The sequence below is a fragment of the Hemitrygon akajei genome, chromosome 22 (assembly GCF_048418815.1).
Source record: "Hemitrygon akajei chromosome 22, sHemAka1.3, whole genome shotgun sequence".
Classification (NCBI taxonomy): Eukaryota; Metazoa; Chordata; class Chondrichthyes; order Myliobatiformes; family Dasyatidae; genus Hemitrygon; species Hemitrygon akajei.
Genome location: NC_133145.1, coordinates 8,536,382 through 8,552,778, shown reverse-complemented (window position 1 = coordinate 8,552,778; position 16,397 = coordinate 8,536,382). Strand labels below are relative to the sequence as shown.

The 16,397-nt window shown below is 43.8% G+C and overlaps 1 long non-coding RNA gene across 1 annotated transcript; it reads left to right on the top strand.

The window, feature by feature from the left end:
- The first annotated feature begins 6,257 nt into the window (after positions 1-6,257).
- LOC140714951 (uncharacterized) lies at positions 6,258-15,381 on the top strand. The gene is made up of 3 exons (XR_012096032.1): positions 6,258-6,367; positions 14,938-15,046; positions 15,257-15,381. It is a non-coding gene; the product is annotated as an uncharacterized lncRNA (long non-coding RNA).
- Positions 15,382-16,397: the final 1,016 nt, after the last annotated feature.

Below are 16,397 nucleotides of genomic sequence, written 5' to 3'. Positions count from 1 at the left end.
TTGTTCTGGATGGAGTCGAACTTCTTGAAAAACTGCTGGGGTTGCACTCACCCAGGCAGAGTCCACTGATTTCTGACACGTACCTTTCAAATGGTGGAAAGATTCTGAGGTGTCACTCACCGCTGAATACCTAGCCACTGACTTTTTCCTCTCACCATGGTATTGATGTGACTGACCCAGATGAGCTTCATGTTAGTGGTGACGCTCCAGATTTCAATGGTGAGATACTTAGTGGGGATAATGACACTGAATTATTATGAATTGTTCCAAGTGGGTGAACAACACCATGAGCAAGGCATCTCAGGAGCCGATTTACATCACTATTTGCCAGAAGTCTGAGCTTACATAATTCAGTGAAATGCTAAAGGTGTACTTGATAATTGTAATTGGTCTATTATTGTCCAAGACCATGCCTTGAGTTTGGAGAAAGTGGGAGGAGCCAAAGGAGAAATTGTTGAGTGTGAGAACCACTCTTTTTCTCTCAATTATTTTATATATATGGACAGAGGAGAGCGAAAGAAAGAAAGATGTAGGGGTACAGGCAAATAAAGATGGGATTGCATTGTTAGAGGTCCACCATGGATCTGATGGGCTGATTAACTTGCTTTTGTATTCCATAGAACTAGAGAACATTACAGCACAGAAACAGGCCTTTTGGCCCTTCTTGGCTGTGCCGAACCATTTTTCTGCCTAGTCCCACTGACCTGCACCTGGACCATATCCCTCCATACACCTCTCATCCGTGTTCCAGTATGCATCTTTTGATAACCTTCATAGAATAGCCACTAGAAGTGATGTCGCTGCATAAAATGACACTAGTATTAAACTTAGATCTTACATTAATAGAGGAGTTAAAGCAATAAGAGAAAGAAAATGTGCTAACTTTCAAATAGCTCATTATCACCTTTTCCAGTCTCCAAAGAGCAGATTATTGTTGTTTTGTGGAAAGTATAATTGGTATTTGTGCGGTGCAATATCCCTGATAGAGGAAGTTTTACACCACTACTTGGGCAACAGATACTGGGAACATAGGCCGCTTTGTGTTCTGGTTTAGTGGAAGTTCACTGAGAAGAACAGGCTGTAATCTTAATATTTGAGCAAGCTATTTAGAAGAGAACTAGAAATGAGTTTTGCACTGAGAGGGTGGTAGAAGATGTTTGGACAAGTACATGCATGGGATAAGTTTAGTGGAGACTGTATACTTGTATCTGAAGGTTTTGCTATTGAATACCATTCCCCACTAACCTGTCATTAATTGTGTATATCCTGGCCTCGTGAATTTCCCAAAGTACATGACTTTGCTCTTGTTGAAGTTAAATTCTGTTTAGGTAGGGAAAGGAATGTTAACCTTCATTGGAAAGGGAATAGGGTATAAAATTAGGTAAGTCTTCAACAGTGAGATACATTGGTGAATCTGCACATAGAGCATCGCGCATAGTGACGGTCTCTTTTGAGGAGGGACGCATTTGTTTTGGAGACAGTAGGTAGAAGGTACACCTAGTTGATTACTGGGTTTACATGTTTCTCTAGAGGAAAGAATGAGTAGTCTGGTCATGGGCATTGGAGACTAGAACAATGACAGTGATCATTGAGTAGATTTCCCTTTGAGTGAGAAATCAGAAGCAGAGGGCTTCATTAAACAATAAAGGGCTGCCAGTTTAAGCCAGTGATGAGGAAGAATTTCTCTGCTCAGAGGGTTATCAATCCTTGCAATTCTCCAGCAAATACTGAATGTATTCAGGGCCAAGATAAATTTTCAGTATATGGACGAGTCAAGGAAACAATGGGAGAGGGATTAACAGAATTAAGGTCAAAAGTAGATCCACCAAGAAGGTGAGTGACTCCTCTGTGTTTCAACAACTTAAATTGTTTTGAAACAAGCCAACTATCACTCATCAGCCAGCACACGCCAACATACACACACAAACTTATGCATACTAACCATCACACACAACATTGACACATCAACCAGCACACACCAACTGTAAGTCACCAAGACACACTACACCATGCCAACCATGACACACTACACAGTACACACCAACCAACCATAACACACCACGCAACAAAATGTCAAGCATGACACACCACCTATTATTCTGAATTTGATTCTGATAAGACACAACCATATCAAATCAACCCACATACACAAACATACATAAAAAATCTCCAAACACAAACCATCACACACCACACAACACATGCCAACCATTTCACACCAAACATGACACTCCTGACTGAAAGGATTGATCCTCGGAATTTGAAGTTGCTCATCCTTTCCACTGCTGACTGACTCAATGAGGACTGGTGTGTGTTTTCCCAACTTCCCCTTCCTGAAAACCACAATCAATTCCTTGGTCTTGCTGATATTGAATGCGAGTTTATTGTTACAATAGCACTCAATAAGCCAATCTGTCTTAATCCTGAATGCCTTCTCGTCACCATCTGAGATTCTGCCAATAATCGTGGTGTCATTGGCAAATTTGTAGATGGTGTTTGAACTGTGTCTAGCCACATAATCATAAGTGTAGAGAGTAGGGCAGTAAGATAAGCACACATCCTCAAGATGCACCAATGTTGACTGTTGGGTATCGTCAAGGATCCAGTTGCAGAGGCAGGTGTAGAGGCCTAGTTTTGAAGCTTGTAGATTAGTATTGAGGGGATGATGATGAATGCTGAACTATAATTGATAAACTGGCATCCTGTGGGTATTGCTGTTGTCTAGGTGGTCCAAGGCTGAGAAGAGATTACATTCTATGTAGGTCTATTGTTGTGATAGGAAAATTGCAGCGGGTCCAGGTCCTTACTTAGGTATGAGTTAATTCTAGCCATGAACAACCTTTCAAAGCACTTTGCCCCAATAGATGTGAGTGCTACTGAGTGATAATCATTGAGGCAGATAACCCTATTCTTCTTGGACACTGGTATAATTGATGCTCTTTTGAAGAAGGTGGGCATTAGAGACTGAAGATGTCTTTAACTATTCCAGCCAGTTTATTGGTCTATTCCATTTATTCTACCCCTCTAAATCTAAATTCTCTAGCTCTAAGACCTGCACTGCACTTTTTCGGTAACTTTTACACTTTATTCTGCATTGATATTGTTTTACCTTATTCTTACAGTATGTAAGACAAGCTTTTCACTGTGTCTTGGTACATATGAATAAACCAATACCAGTATTGTTACCCTGCCAAGTACACCATTGGGGCCTGACACCTTGTGAGGGTTCATCCTCTTGAAGGATGTTCCGACGTCTACTTGCAAAACAGAAATCATGGGGTCACCAGATACTATGGGGATTTGCACTGGTGATGTTTATTTCTCCCCTTCAAAATGTGCATAAAACAATGACATATTGACTAGCACATACCAATGATCACACATGAACCAACACACACTAATTGCCACACACCAACTAACACGCACTAATCAACACACACCAAACAATTTGCACCAACCAACAGGTAGATAGGGTCATAAAGAAAGCTTTTGGCACCTTGGCCTTCATAAATCAAAGAACTGAGTATAGGATGTTATGCTGAAGTTTGCGTAAGTACCTGGATAGTAGGGATATGGAGGGTTATGGTCCCAGTGCAGGACAATGGAACTAGGTTGTTTAAATGGTTCAGTGCAGACTAGATGGGCTAAAGAATCTGTTTCTGTGACACTATGACTCTAACACATGCCAACCTACACACAACAACCAACCCCAACCAACCATCACACACCAACCACACACACCACACAGTACATAACAACCAATAGACAATAGGTACAGGAGTAGGTCATTCGGCCCTTTGAGCCTGTACCACCATTCAATGTGATCATGGCTGATCATCCACAATCAATACCCCGTTCCTGCCTTCTCCCCATATCCCTTGACTCCACTATCTTTAAGAGCTCTATCTAACTCTTTCTTGAGAGCATCCAGAGAATTGGACTCCACTGCCTTCTGAGGCAGAGCATTCCATAGATCCACAACTCTCTGGGTGAAAAAGTTTTTCCTCAACTCTGTTCTAAATAAGCTACCCCTTATTCTTAAACTGTGGCCTCTGGTTCTGGACTCCTGCAACATCGGGAACATGTTTCCTGCCTCTAGCGTGTCCAATCCCTTAATAATCTTATATGTTTCAATCAGATCCGCTCTCATCCTTCTAAATTCCAATGTATACAAGCCCAGTCGCTCCAATCTTTCAATATATGACAGTGCCGTCATCCCGGGAATTAACCTCATAAACTCCCTCAATAGCAAGAATGTCCTTCCTCAAATTTGGAGACCAAAACTGAACACAATACTCCAGGTGTGGTCTCACCAGGGCCCTGTACAACTGCAGAAGGACCTCTTTGCTCCTATACCCAACTCCCCTTGTTATGAAGGCCAACATGCCATTAGCTTTCTTCACTGCCTGCTGTACCTGCATGCTTACTTTCAGTGACTGGTGTACAAGAACACCTAGACCTTGTTGTACTTCCTCTTTTCCTAACTTGACACCATTTAGATAGTAATCTGTCTTCCTGTTCTTGCCACCAAAGTGGATAACCTCACATTTATCCACATTAAACTGCATCTGCCATGCATCTGCCCACTTACCCAACCTGTCCAAGTCACCCTGCATTCTTTTAACATCCTCCTCATTTTTCACACTGCCACCCAGCTTTGTGTCATCTGCAAATTTGCCAATGTTACTTTCAATAGCTTCTTATAAATCATTAACGTATATTGTAAATAGCTACGGTCCCAGCATTAAGCCTTGCAGTATCCCACTAGTCACTGCCTGCCATTCTGAAAAGGACCCGTTAATCCCTACTCTTTGTTTTCTGTCTGCCAACCAATTTTCTATCCATGTTAGTATCCTACCCCCAATACCATGTCCTCTAATTTTGCCCACTATAGTGATCTCCTATGTGGGACCTTATCAAAGGTTTTCTGAAAGTATATCACTAACTCACCAATAAACCCAATACACCCTGACACACAACAATAAATAAACACATTCTGTAAGCACAAAGTTTTTTACTCAGAGAGTGGTGGATGCCTGGATTGTGCTGCCTGATATGGTGGTAGAGGCAAATGCATTGGAGGCTTTTAAGAGATGTTTGGATAGGCACATGGATGAAAGGATGGTGGAGGGATATGGACATGGTGTAGGTGGAGGGTTTAGTGTTCGGGTGTTTTTTAATTTGCATTTTAGCTGGTTGGACACAACATTGTGTGCTGAATGGCCTGTTCCTGTACTGTACTGTTCCACAATCTGTGTTCTATTATACAGCACACATCAACTATTTGAAGTACAAGCTAACTGGCGCATAAATTAGACTTCATCAACTAACAACACATACCAGAAGCAAATCAACCACGCACCAATCAGCACCAGGCAACCCGAAGAAGCACACACCAATTGATTCAAATACAAACCAAATGACCTGGCACATAGTAACCAATACAAACATACAATAATTAGCACACACTGTGACAATAACCAGCATATACTGTATGAACACGTGGAAGCACATGCACATTACATGCAGCAAACAACATATGTTTCAAGTAGACACTGAAGTGATACCACACCACTGAGATGCAAATGCACACCAACTAAAACAAGCACGCACAAGTGAGAAATGACAATCATTGCAAGCATACAGCAGTTATTAGATGCAGCCATACCTAGCTCACACCAGTGATTGTAAGTTTATAGTAGTGATTACAAGCACATGTTAGCCTGTGCCAAAACACTGCCCAAGAACATCACATCAGACTTACACCATCTCACAAATACTAGGATCACATTGACACTTAATAAACTTCTGTGCTAAAATGACTGTACATATGCCAAATGCTAAATGATTCTCCTTATAAAAATTGGATACAATTGCATGTTATTCAGCAGCTCTTTAGCCTTTCAGAACACTACTCTGTTTTCAATGATATTATATTCCTTTGGCTCAATGCACTCTGTATCCTCTATTTTAACATGTACTGTCTTATGCCACCCACATCATGGCTATTTTATATCACTTTGTGAAGTCCAGGCAAGGCAGCCCACGAGAGCACTCCTGACGGTCATGTGATCATTATTACTGAGTCCTATTGTATTCTATTTTTGCTGAGTTCCATTTCCCAACACATAGCAGCTTCTGTAAAGGCAAACCCTCTCCATACAGAATACTGCTCTTGTACAGTGCCAAGTTTTGAAAGTTATGTAAGTGTCTCATGTTGTAAACAAGACTCACATCAGTCAGTAACTGTGTAAGTACCAATGTGAGAGCTCATCTCAGGCTCACAAATACTTGACTTCCAATATCTATGTCCAATGGATGAAGCCATTACCACGTAGAGAAAGAACAGCTTCACATCTACAAAAAGGTAAGTAAGGGCAACAGGACAGGATGGGAGGGGATCATATGACACAGAGCGAAATGGATGGGATAGAGAGGGACAGTGTGGGCCAGAGAGAAATGGATGGATTAGGAGAGACATTGTAGAATAGGGTATGATAATATGAAAGACTCAGATGGTGTAGGACAGGGTGGGAAGGGGTGAGATGTGTGCAGAATTAATTAATTTTCTTTATTAAGAGATACATCGCTGAACAGATCCTTCTGGCCCTTCAAGCTGCACTGCCCAACAATGCCCAGTTTCACCCTAGCTTAATCATGGGGCAATTTACAATGACCTACTAACTGGTACATCTTTGAACTGTGATGGGAAACCCTTAGGACCAGAAAAAACCCACACATTCCATGGGGAGGATGTACAGACTCCTTAGAGATGACATTGAAATTGAACCCCAAACTCCGATACTCCAAACTATAATAATGTTGTATTAACTATGACGCTATCATGGCACCCAATGGTTAGAAATAAAGCAGAACATGTTCAAAATACTCTATCAGATCAGGCAGGGAACCAGAGCTGATGTTTTAGGTCCCTTCATCAGAAATGGCAAGAGCATCAGATTGTGGAGAAAGATTTCTGAAGCCTCTGGTGTGTCTGGTCAGCAGCGAGAACTCAGACCAAGCTTCACTGGAACAGCACAGGAGGGTCAGAGTGGGAGTGATCAATAGGAGTGTGTAGGGTCACCCCTGTCAAGTGGGAAACGGTTCTTTTGAGTTGTTTTCTGTCCATGCAAGAAGACTGAATTCATCAGCACTGCATTTACTACACCAAACTGGAAGAAGCCGGATAAATTGCTGGTGGGACGGAGTGAACATAGAATATAGAAGAGTACAGCACACCATCCATCTACATTTTAATCCAGGTCATTTATATACATCACAAACAGCATATAGGGTGGTGAAAAGTGATGTAAGTGTGGGATTGGGCATGGTAAAGTATCGCTAGATAGAGCATTTTGGAAAAAAAAAGTGAGGATGGGGTGGGACAAGCTGGGCCAGGGAAGAACAGGGTGGGTTAGTGTATAAGACAAGGTGGACAGGATGAGGATGGGGTGGGACAAGCTGGGCCAGGGAAGAACAGGGTGGGTTAGTGTATAAGACAAGGTGGACAGGATGAGGATGGGGTGGGATAAGCTGGGCCAGGGAAGGACAGGCTGGGATAGTGTATGAGACAAGGTGGGACAGGGTGGGGATGGGATGGGACAGAGTGGGGATGGGATAAGACAAGTTGGGCCAAGGAAGGACAGGATGGGATAATGTATGAGACAAGGTGGAATCAATGCATGGCAAGACAATAGAGATGGCACGAGATGAAGTTGCGTGGACAAGGTGGGACAGGTTGAGAACAGAGCTAGATGAGATGTGCCAATGTTGGTTAGTGTGGGATAGAATGGAACAGTGTAGAAGTAGATGGAATATAGGTGGAATGAGTGAACAGGCTGGAACAAGATGAGACGTTACGGAACAGGGTGTGATGGGCTGGGACAAAGTGAGACAGTGCTAAGAGATGTGGGATAGACAAATTGGGTTAATGTGTGGGCAGAGACTATCATTGTCAAGAGGACAGAGTGGCTGGGGTGAAGAATGTAAATCTGAGAATTAATGGTACAGCACCCCTGTAGATTGAGATCACTTCCTGCTGAGTTTGGAGCGGTGTAGTTACCAGGAATGTTAATTCTGACCTCACTACTCTCTTTTTTATTCAATTGTGTTGTTGACTTCCTTGCTGCAATCTGATCAAGAATCTCCCAAAAGACATTACGCAGGTCAGTGGACCAGGATGGTATATGGAGCATGATGCACAATCTTCCCTTGATCTGTCTGACTCTGAGGGCATTCAAAGATTATTATGCATTTAGACAGCCTTTGAATCAAATCTTTGGTTGCTGATTCCATAGAACACTACAGCACAGTACAGGCCCTTTAGCCCTCCATGTTGTGCCAACCCATATAATCCTTAAAAAAAAGTACTAAACCCACACTGCCCCATAACACCTCCATTTTTCTTTCATCCATGTGCCTGTCCAAGAGGCTCTTAAATACCCCTAATGTTTTAGCCTCCACCACCATGCAAGTCATTCCAGGCACTCACAACCCTCTGTGTAAAAAACTTACCCCTGATGTCTCCCCTAAACTTCCCTCCCTTAATTTTGTACATATGCCCTCTGGTGTTTGCTATTGGTGCCCTGGGAAACAGGCACTGACTATCCACCCTATCTATGCCTCTCATAATCTTGTAGACCTCCATCAAGTCCTCTCTCATTCTTCTATGCTCCAAAGAGAAAAGTCCCAGCTCTGCTAACCTTGCTTCATATGTCTTGTTCTCCAAACCAGGCAACATCCTGGTAAATCTCCTCTCCACTCTCTCCATAGCTTCCACATCCTTCCTATAATGAGGTGACCAGAATTGAACACAATACTTTAAGTGCGGTCTCACCAGAGATTTGTAGGGTTGCAACATGACCTCTCTACTCTTGAACTCAATCCCCCTGTTAATGAAGCCTAGCATCCCATAGGCCTTCTTAACTACCCTATCAAACTGTGCAGCGACCTTGAGCGATGTATGGATTTGAACCCCAAATTCCCTTTGTTCATCCATACTCTTAAGTAACTGACCATTAATCCTGTACTCAGTCTTCTGGTTTGTCCTTCCAAAATGCATCACCTCACACTTGTCCAGATTGAACTCCATCTGCCATTTTTCTGCCCAACTCTGAAGCCTGTCTATATCCTCTTGTAACCTTCGACAATCTACAGCTCCATCCACAACTCCTCCAATCTTCGTGTCATCCGTAAACTTACTCACCCATCCTTTCGCCTCTACCTCCAGGTCATTTATAAAAAATCACAAATAGCGGGGTCCCAGGACAGATCCCTGAGGCACTCCACTAGTCACCGACCTCCAGGCAGAATACTTTCCTTCCACAACCACCCTCTGCTTTCTTCCTTTAAGCCAATTTTTTATCCAAACAGCCAAGGTTCCACTTATCCCATGCCTCATAACTTTCTAGATGAGTCTCTCATGAGGGAACTTGTCAAATGCTTCGCTAAAGTCCATGTAGACCACATCCACTGCCCTACCCTCATCAATTTCTTTTGTTACCTCTTTAAAATACTCAATCAGGCTCATGAGGCACGATCTTCCCTTTACAAAGCTATGTTGATCCATGAGCAGACTGTACTTCTCCAAATGCTCGTAGATCCTATTCTTAAGAATCCTTTCCAGTAGTTTGCAGACCACCGACATAAGACTCACCAGTCTATAGTTCCCAGGTTTCTCCCTATTATCTTTTTTAAACAAGGGAACTACATTTGCCATTCTCCAGTCCTCTGGCACTTCCCCTGCAGCCAAAGAGGATTCAAAGATCATAGCTAATGCTCCTGCGATCTCTTCTCAACTCCCACAACAACCTGGGGTGTATCATATCCGGCCCTGGGGATTTATCAATCTTACTGTTTTTAAGAAGATCCAGCACTACTTCTTCCTTAATCTCCACATTGTCCAGCACACAGGCCCACTCTACTTCGACCTCATCCTGATCAAGATCCTTTTCACTTGTGAATACTGAAGCAAAATATTCATTTAGGACCTCCCCTACCTCCTACGCTTCCAGGAACATGTTGCCCTCTTTATCCTTTAGCGGTCCCACCTTCGTTCTCGTCATGCCTCACATGTTTCGTCAGCCATGGTTCCCTTTTCCTACCATTTTTTCCTTGCCTCAGTGGGACAAACCTATCCTGAACCCAGCTCAAGTGGTCCCTAAACTTCTCCCACATTACTTCTGTGCTTTCCCCTTTGAACATCTGTTTCCAATTTACTCTCACTAGTTTCTGCCTCATCCCTTCAAAGTTAGCCCTTCCTCAGTTAAGCACTTTACCATTTTGTCTGATTTTATCCCTTTCCATAGCTATGCTGAAGCTAAGGGAGTTGTGGTCACTCTCACCAAAATGCTCCCCCACCAAGAGGTCTGTCACCTGACCAGGTTCATTACCCAGAACTAGATCCAGTATAACCTCTCCTCTCATCGGCCGGTCCACATACTGTGTCAGGAATCCCTCTTGAACACACCTGACAAATTCAGCCCCATCTATCCCCCTTGCACTCAGGAGGTGCCAGTCAATATGAGGGAAGTTGAAATCACCCATAATTGCTACCCTGTATTTCCTGCACCATTCTAAAATCTGCCTGCTTATCTGCTCCTCGGTGTCCCAAGGGCTATTTGGGAGCCTATAGACTACTTCCAGCCCAGTGATTGATCCCTTCCTATTTCCGACTTCCACCCAGACTGTGGACACTCCTTCTGCATCATCCTCCCTTTCTATAGCCGTGATACTATCCCTGACCAGCAATGCCACTCCCCCCCCTTTTCTACCTCCCATCCTATTCCTTTTAAAACACCTGAACCCCGGGACCGGCATCATCCAATCCTGCCCTTCCTCCAATCAAGTTTCAGTAACGGCCACAACATCGTAGTTCCACGTACTAATCCATGCTCTAAGTTCATCCTCTTTGTTCCTAATACTCCTAGCATTGAAATAGACACATTTCAACCCCTTTAACTGGCTACAATTATGTTTCGTCCCCTGCCTGTCCTTCATCATCAACTCAGAACTCTTAGCATCATGCCCTTGTCCTTCTACCTTAATCCCTGCACTCATATACTGATTCCCACCCCCCTGCCAAACTAGTTTAAACCCTCCCCAACAGCTCTATCAAACCTGCCCACCAGGATATTGGTCCCCCTGGGATTCAAGTGCAACCCATCCTTTTTGTACAGGTTACACCTGCCCCAGAAGAGGTCCCAATGATCCAGAAATCTGAATCCCTGCCCCCTGCTCCAATCCCTCAGCCACACATTTATCCTCCACCTCATTCTATTCCTATTCTCACTGTCACGTGGCACAGGCAGTAATCCCGAGATTACTACCTTTGAGGTCCTGCTTTTCAGCTTCCTTCCTAACTCCCTGTAGTCTTCTTTCAGGACCTCTTCCCTTTTCCTACCTATGTCATTGGTACCAATATGTACCATGACCTCTGGCTGTTCTCCCTCCCACCTCAGGATATCTTGGATGCGATCAGAGGCATCCCGGACCCTGACACCTGGGAGGCAAACTACCATCTGAGTTTCTTTCCTGCGTCCACAGAATCGCCTGTCTGAACCCTTGACAATAGAGTCCCCTATCACTACTGCCTTCCTCTTCCTTTCCCTACCCTTCTGAACCACAGGGCCAGACTCTGTGCCAGACGCATGCCCACTGTCACTTCCCCCAGGTAGGCTGTCCCCTCCCAACAGTACTCAAACAGGAGTACTTATTGTCAAGGGGTACAGCCACAGGAGTACTCTCTAGTACCTGACTCTTCCCCTTCCCTCTCCCGACTGTGACCCATTTCTCTGTCCCCTGTGGCCCCAGAGTGACCACCTGTCTGTAACTCCTCTCTATCACCTCCTCACTCTCCCTGACCAGACGAAGGTCATCGAGCTGCAGCTCCAGTTCCCTAACACGGTCCCTTAGGAGTTGCATCTCAATGCACCGGGTGCAGATGTGGCTGTCCGGGATGCCAGGAGACTCCAGGACCTCCCACATCTGACACCGACCACAGAAAACTGGCCTCACACACATACTACCTCCTTTTGCAATCAACAACTGCCTCACCTCATCCTGTTACCACTAAAACCTGTGGAGCCAAAGCCCTTTCACTCTGCTGCCTCTCACTCCGCTGCCCACTGGATATGGCTGCCTCCTTTTTAAACTGTTCACGCTCAACAGGCGGACGTCATGCGCCTGCGCATCTGGCCTCTCTCTTCACCCGAGAACTCAAAATGTCTTCCTGCTGGAAATCCTTAGGGGCTCTCCTGCTGCCTTCTTGTTTCGAATTCCATTCATATTCAATTTTTTTTACTCTTATGATCAGAATCAATGACTTATACACAATAAATGTGTTCTGTGGCAGCACTACAGAGCAAAAACTATGAAATATTACAAAATAAATAAATTATGCAAAAATCTGTACTCTGTTCATTGCTTCCTGGGTTCATGGACCATTTGAAAATCTGACAGTGGAAAAAGTTCTTCCTGAATCATTGAGTGTGTAACTTCAGATGCTTGTACATCTTTTCAGATGGTAGTAACAAGAAGAAGACATGCTCTGAGTGGTGAGAGTCCTTAATAATTTCAGGGATGTTGAATTTCTGATTTATTTCATATTTAACCTTGACTCAGAGCCCTTTCTATGAGAAGGCCCAGAAAATTATAAACCAGTGAGTCTTACCTCAGTGGTTGGTAAGTTGATGGAAAAGATCCTGAGAGGCAGGATTTATGAAGAGGCATAATATGATTAGGAATAGTCAGCATGGCTTTGTCAAGGGCAGGTCATGCCTTACGAACCTGATTGAATGTTGTGGATAGTGTGGCGGGCTGTCAGAGGTTACAGAGGGAAACTGATAGGATGCAAAACTGGGCTGAGAAGTGGCAGATGGAGTTCAACCCAGATAAGTGTGAAGTGGTTCATTTTGGTAGGTGTGGTGAACTACATATACCTGTCTGGACACGCCCCCTGCTGACTGCTGCTGTGGCCCCTCCCACTGACCGTGGCTCCTCCCACAGACCCTGGTATAAAGGTGATTGAGGCCTGAGCCCGGCCCTCAGTCTCCAGGATGTAGTATGGTGGTCAACTACTGCTTGTTCTTTCTTCCAGTCAATAAAAGCCGATATCTCGCCTTCACGTCTCAGAGAGAGTTATTGATGGTGCATCAGTAGGTCAAATATGATGGCAGAATATAGTATTAATGTTACACGGGGGCGACGGAGGAGAACCCAAGTGCAGGACACTGGCACGTCGACTCAGTTGGGGAGGCTGGCGTAGACCTGAACGTAGAGCAGGAAACCAGAGGGATCTTGACAAGGAGACGGGATTCACAGGGACTCTCTAGAAACTAGAACAGAACTTAGAACTAATGGTTCTAATCGGAACAGGGAACGAAGTATCACACCAATGAACTGGCAACCTGTGATAGAGTCGTCCTTGTATTTATTTCCCAGTCTCTGATGAAAGCCAGGTGTATGATTATTGGGTAACTAGCAGCAATTGACTGAAATTGGGGCATGATCAGGCAGAAAGAAGTGTTAAAGGGGAACGGCCAACCGGAACCATGACAATTAATGGTAAGACCCTTGGCAGTGTGGAGGATCAGAGGGACTTTGGGGTCCGAGTCCATAGGACACTCAAAGCAGCTCCGCAGGTTGAATCTGTGGTTAAGAAGGCGTATGGTGTATTGGCCTTCATCAATCATGGAATTGAATTGAATTTAGGAGCCAAGAGGTAATGTTGCAGCTCTATAGGACGCTGGTCAGACCCCACTTGAAGTACTGTGTTCAGTTCTGGTCACCTCACTACAGGAAGGATGTGGAAGCCATAGAAAGGGTGCAGAGGAGATTTACAATTTACAGTTGCCTGGATTGTGGAGCATGCCTTATGAGAATAGGTTGAGTGAACTTGGCCATTTCTCCTTGGAGCGATGGAGGATGAGAGAGGTGTATAAGATGATGAGAGGCATTGATCGTGTGGATAGTCAGCAGCTTTTTCCCAGGGCTGAAATGGTTGCCACAAGAAGTCACAGGTTTAAGGTGCTGGGGCGTAGGTTCATAGGAGATGTCAGGGGTAAGTTTTTAACTCAGAGGGTGGTGAGTGTGTGGAATGGGCTGCCAGCAACAGTTGTGGAGACAGATACAACAGGGTCTTTTAAGAGACTTTTGGATAGGTACATTCAGCTTCAATTTACAATCCTTGTAAAATATGATGTTGAGAACCTCAAAGCCATTAACTGGGAGCAAACAGGTGCCCTATAAAAGAAATTGAAAAAATAGACTTCATCATAGATTGCCTGTCATCCAATATATCACACTTCTTGCCTCATCTGTGGAGAAGACTGTGGCCTCATTCACCCTCTCAGAAGCACAAGATGAAAGTAGAGGCAAATCACCCTTGATTTAGAGGAATTGCCAGAAGAAGGAAATGGGACTCAGCTCTCCAGATGGGCTACATAAAACCCTTTTGAAGTGTTGGTCACCAGCACAGAGATCATGAACACTCACAGGCCTTGCAAACTATTTGTTATAGTGGCAAAATTCCTGTGGAAGGGAGATGTAAGGAAGGTCAATGCCAGGAACGTGGTCCCTGGAATTGGTTTCCAGTGTCATTAGAAGTTTAACAAATTCACATGTGTGCTCAAGGTCAACAAACACATTAGCCATTTTCATCAATCATTGTCTGCACAACTGTGCTTATGCTGATGCACAGTTCCAACATTCATCTAGCGATATCATTTACCATTCAGAAACCCCCAAAGGGTCAGACACACACACCAGAAACTGTTTGTGCAGACATAAAGGTCTAGAAACTTGGGCACAGCCCTAAAGCAAACAGTGCAATGGAGTTCAAAATAAACATATAAATACAAATCAACAATGTGGATATATGAAATAAAGACAGGAAATGTGACTTTGACCTGAAATATTAACTCCTTTCTCTTTCTATAGATGCAGCCTGACCTGCCAAGTTTTTCCAGCATTGGTATGTCACTAAAAAGACTCGCAAATTTTGCAGATGTACCATGGAGAGCATTCTAACTGGCTGCACCAGCATCAGGTATGGGGGAGCAGGGGTGGGGGGGGGGTGGATCTACAGCGCAGGATCAAAATAGGCTGCAGAGAGCTGTAAACATAGTCAGCTCCATCGTAAGCACTAGCCTCCATAGTATCCAGGACATTTTCAAGGAGCGATTTCTCAAAAAGAGGGCTTCTATCATTAAGGGCCCCCATCACCCAGGTCATGTGTATTTCTCATTGTTACTGTCAGGAAGAAGGTACAGAAGCCTGAAGACACACACTCAACAATTCAAGAACAGCTTCTTCCCCTCTGCCATCTGATTTTTGAATGGACACTGAACCCATGAACACTACCTCATTACTTCTTGAATTTCCTATTTTTTGCAATACTTATTTAATTTAACTAATATATATATACACACACACTTATTGTAATTCACATTTTCTTTCTATTATTATGTATTGAATCATACTGTTGCAGCAAAGTTAACAAATTTCCTGACTTATGCCGGTGCTATTGAAGCTGATTTTGATTCTGCAATCCCTGCAGTCTGACCAAGTGTATCCAGGACATTGTGGGAAGCAAGGGAATCATATTGCTGGTTTCCTGCATTGCTTTGCTATGGGCAAGGTAGAGGAAGACTAAGTGATGTCTAATTTGTTCCTTTATTTAAGAAGGGCTGCAAGGACAAACTCAGGAACTACATGCTGTTGAGCTATACCTCCATGGTGCTGGAAAGGGATCTCTTTGACAGGCTTTATCTATATTTGAATAGGCAAGGACTTGTGCATGGGAAATTTTGCTTCATAAATTTAATTGCATTTTTAAGAGCTGACAAAGAGGATTGAAGAGGCCAGGGTGATAGACGTTAGAAAGACTTTTGAAACACCCTGCATGTAGACTGGTCTGGAAAGTGAGACCATGTGAAATCTATGGTAAAATAGAAAATTGGATACCAAAGTGGCTTAGTGAAGAGTCAAGGGTAGAAGGGGATGCTTGATTTTCAGAATGAAGGCCTGTGATTGGAGGTGTGCTACAGTGATTGGTGCTGGCTCCTCACTGTATATTGACAGGTTGAATGAGAAAGTAGGTGGCAAGATTAGTGAGTTGGCAGGTGGTGAGTGATGGTCAATGAAGAAGGTTGGTTAAGTTTGCAGCTGGTTCTTCATCGGCTAGGAAAGTGAGTAATGGAATGGTAGGACTCACAAAGAAAACAACAGACCCTGGTGAGTGTGTAGAACAGAGGAGCCTAGGGGTACAAGTACATAGTCCCCTAAAAGTAATAATATAGGTAGGTGATGTAGTGAGCTCTTCAGGCCTGTGGAGGGAGTCAGAAACCGTTGGGCTCCAAGGTTTTTAAAGCACCTGAATTGGTTAATTGTTGTTTAAA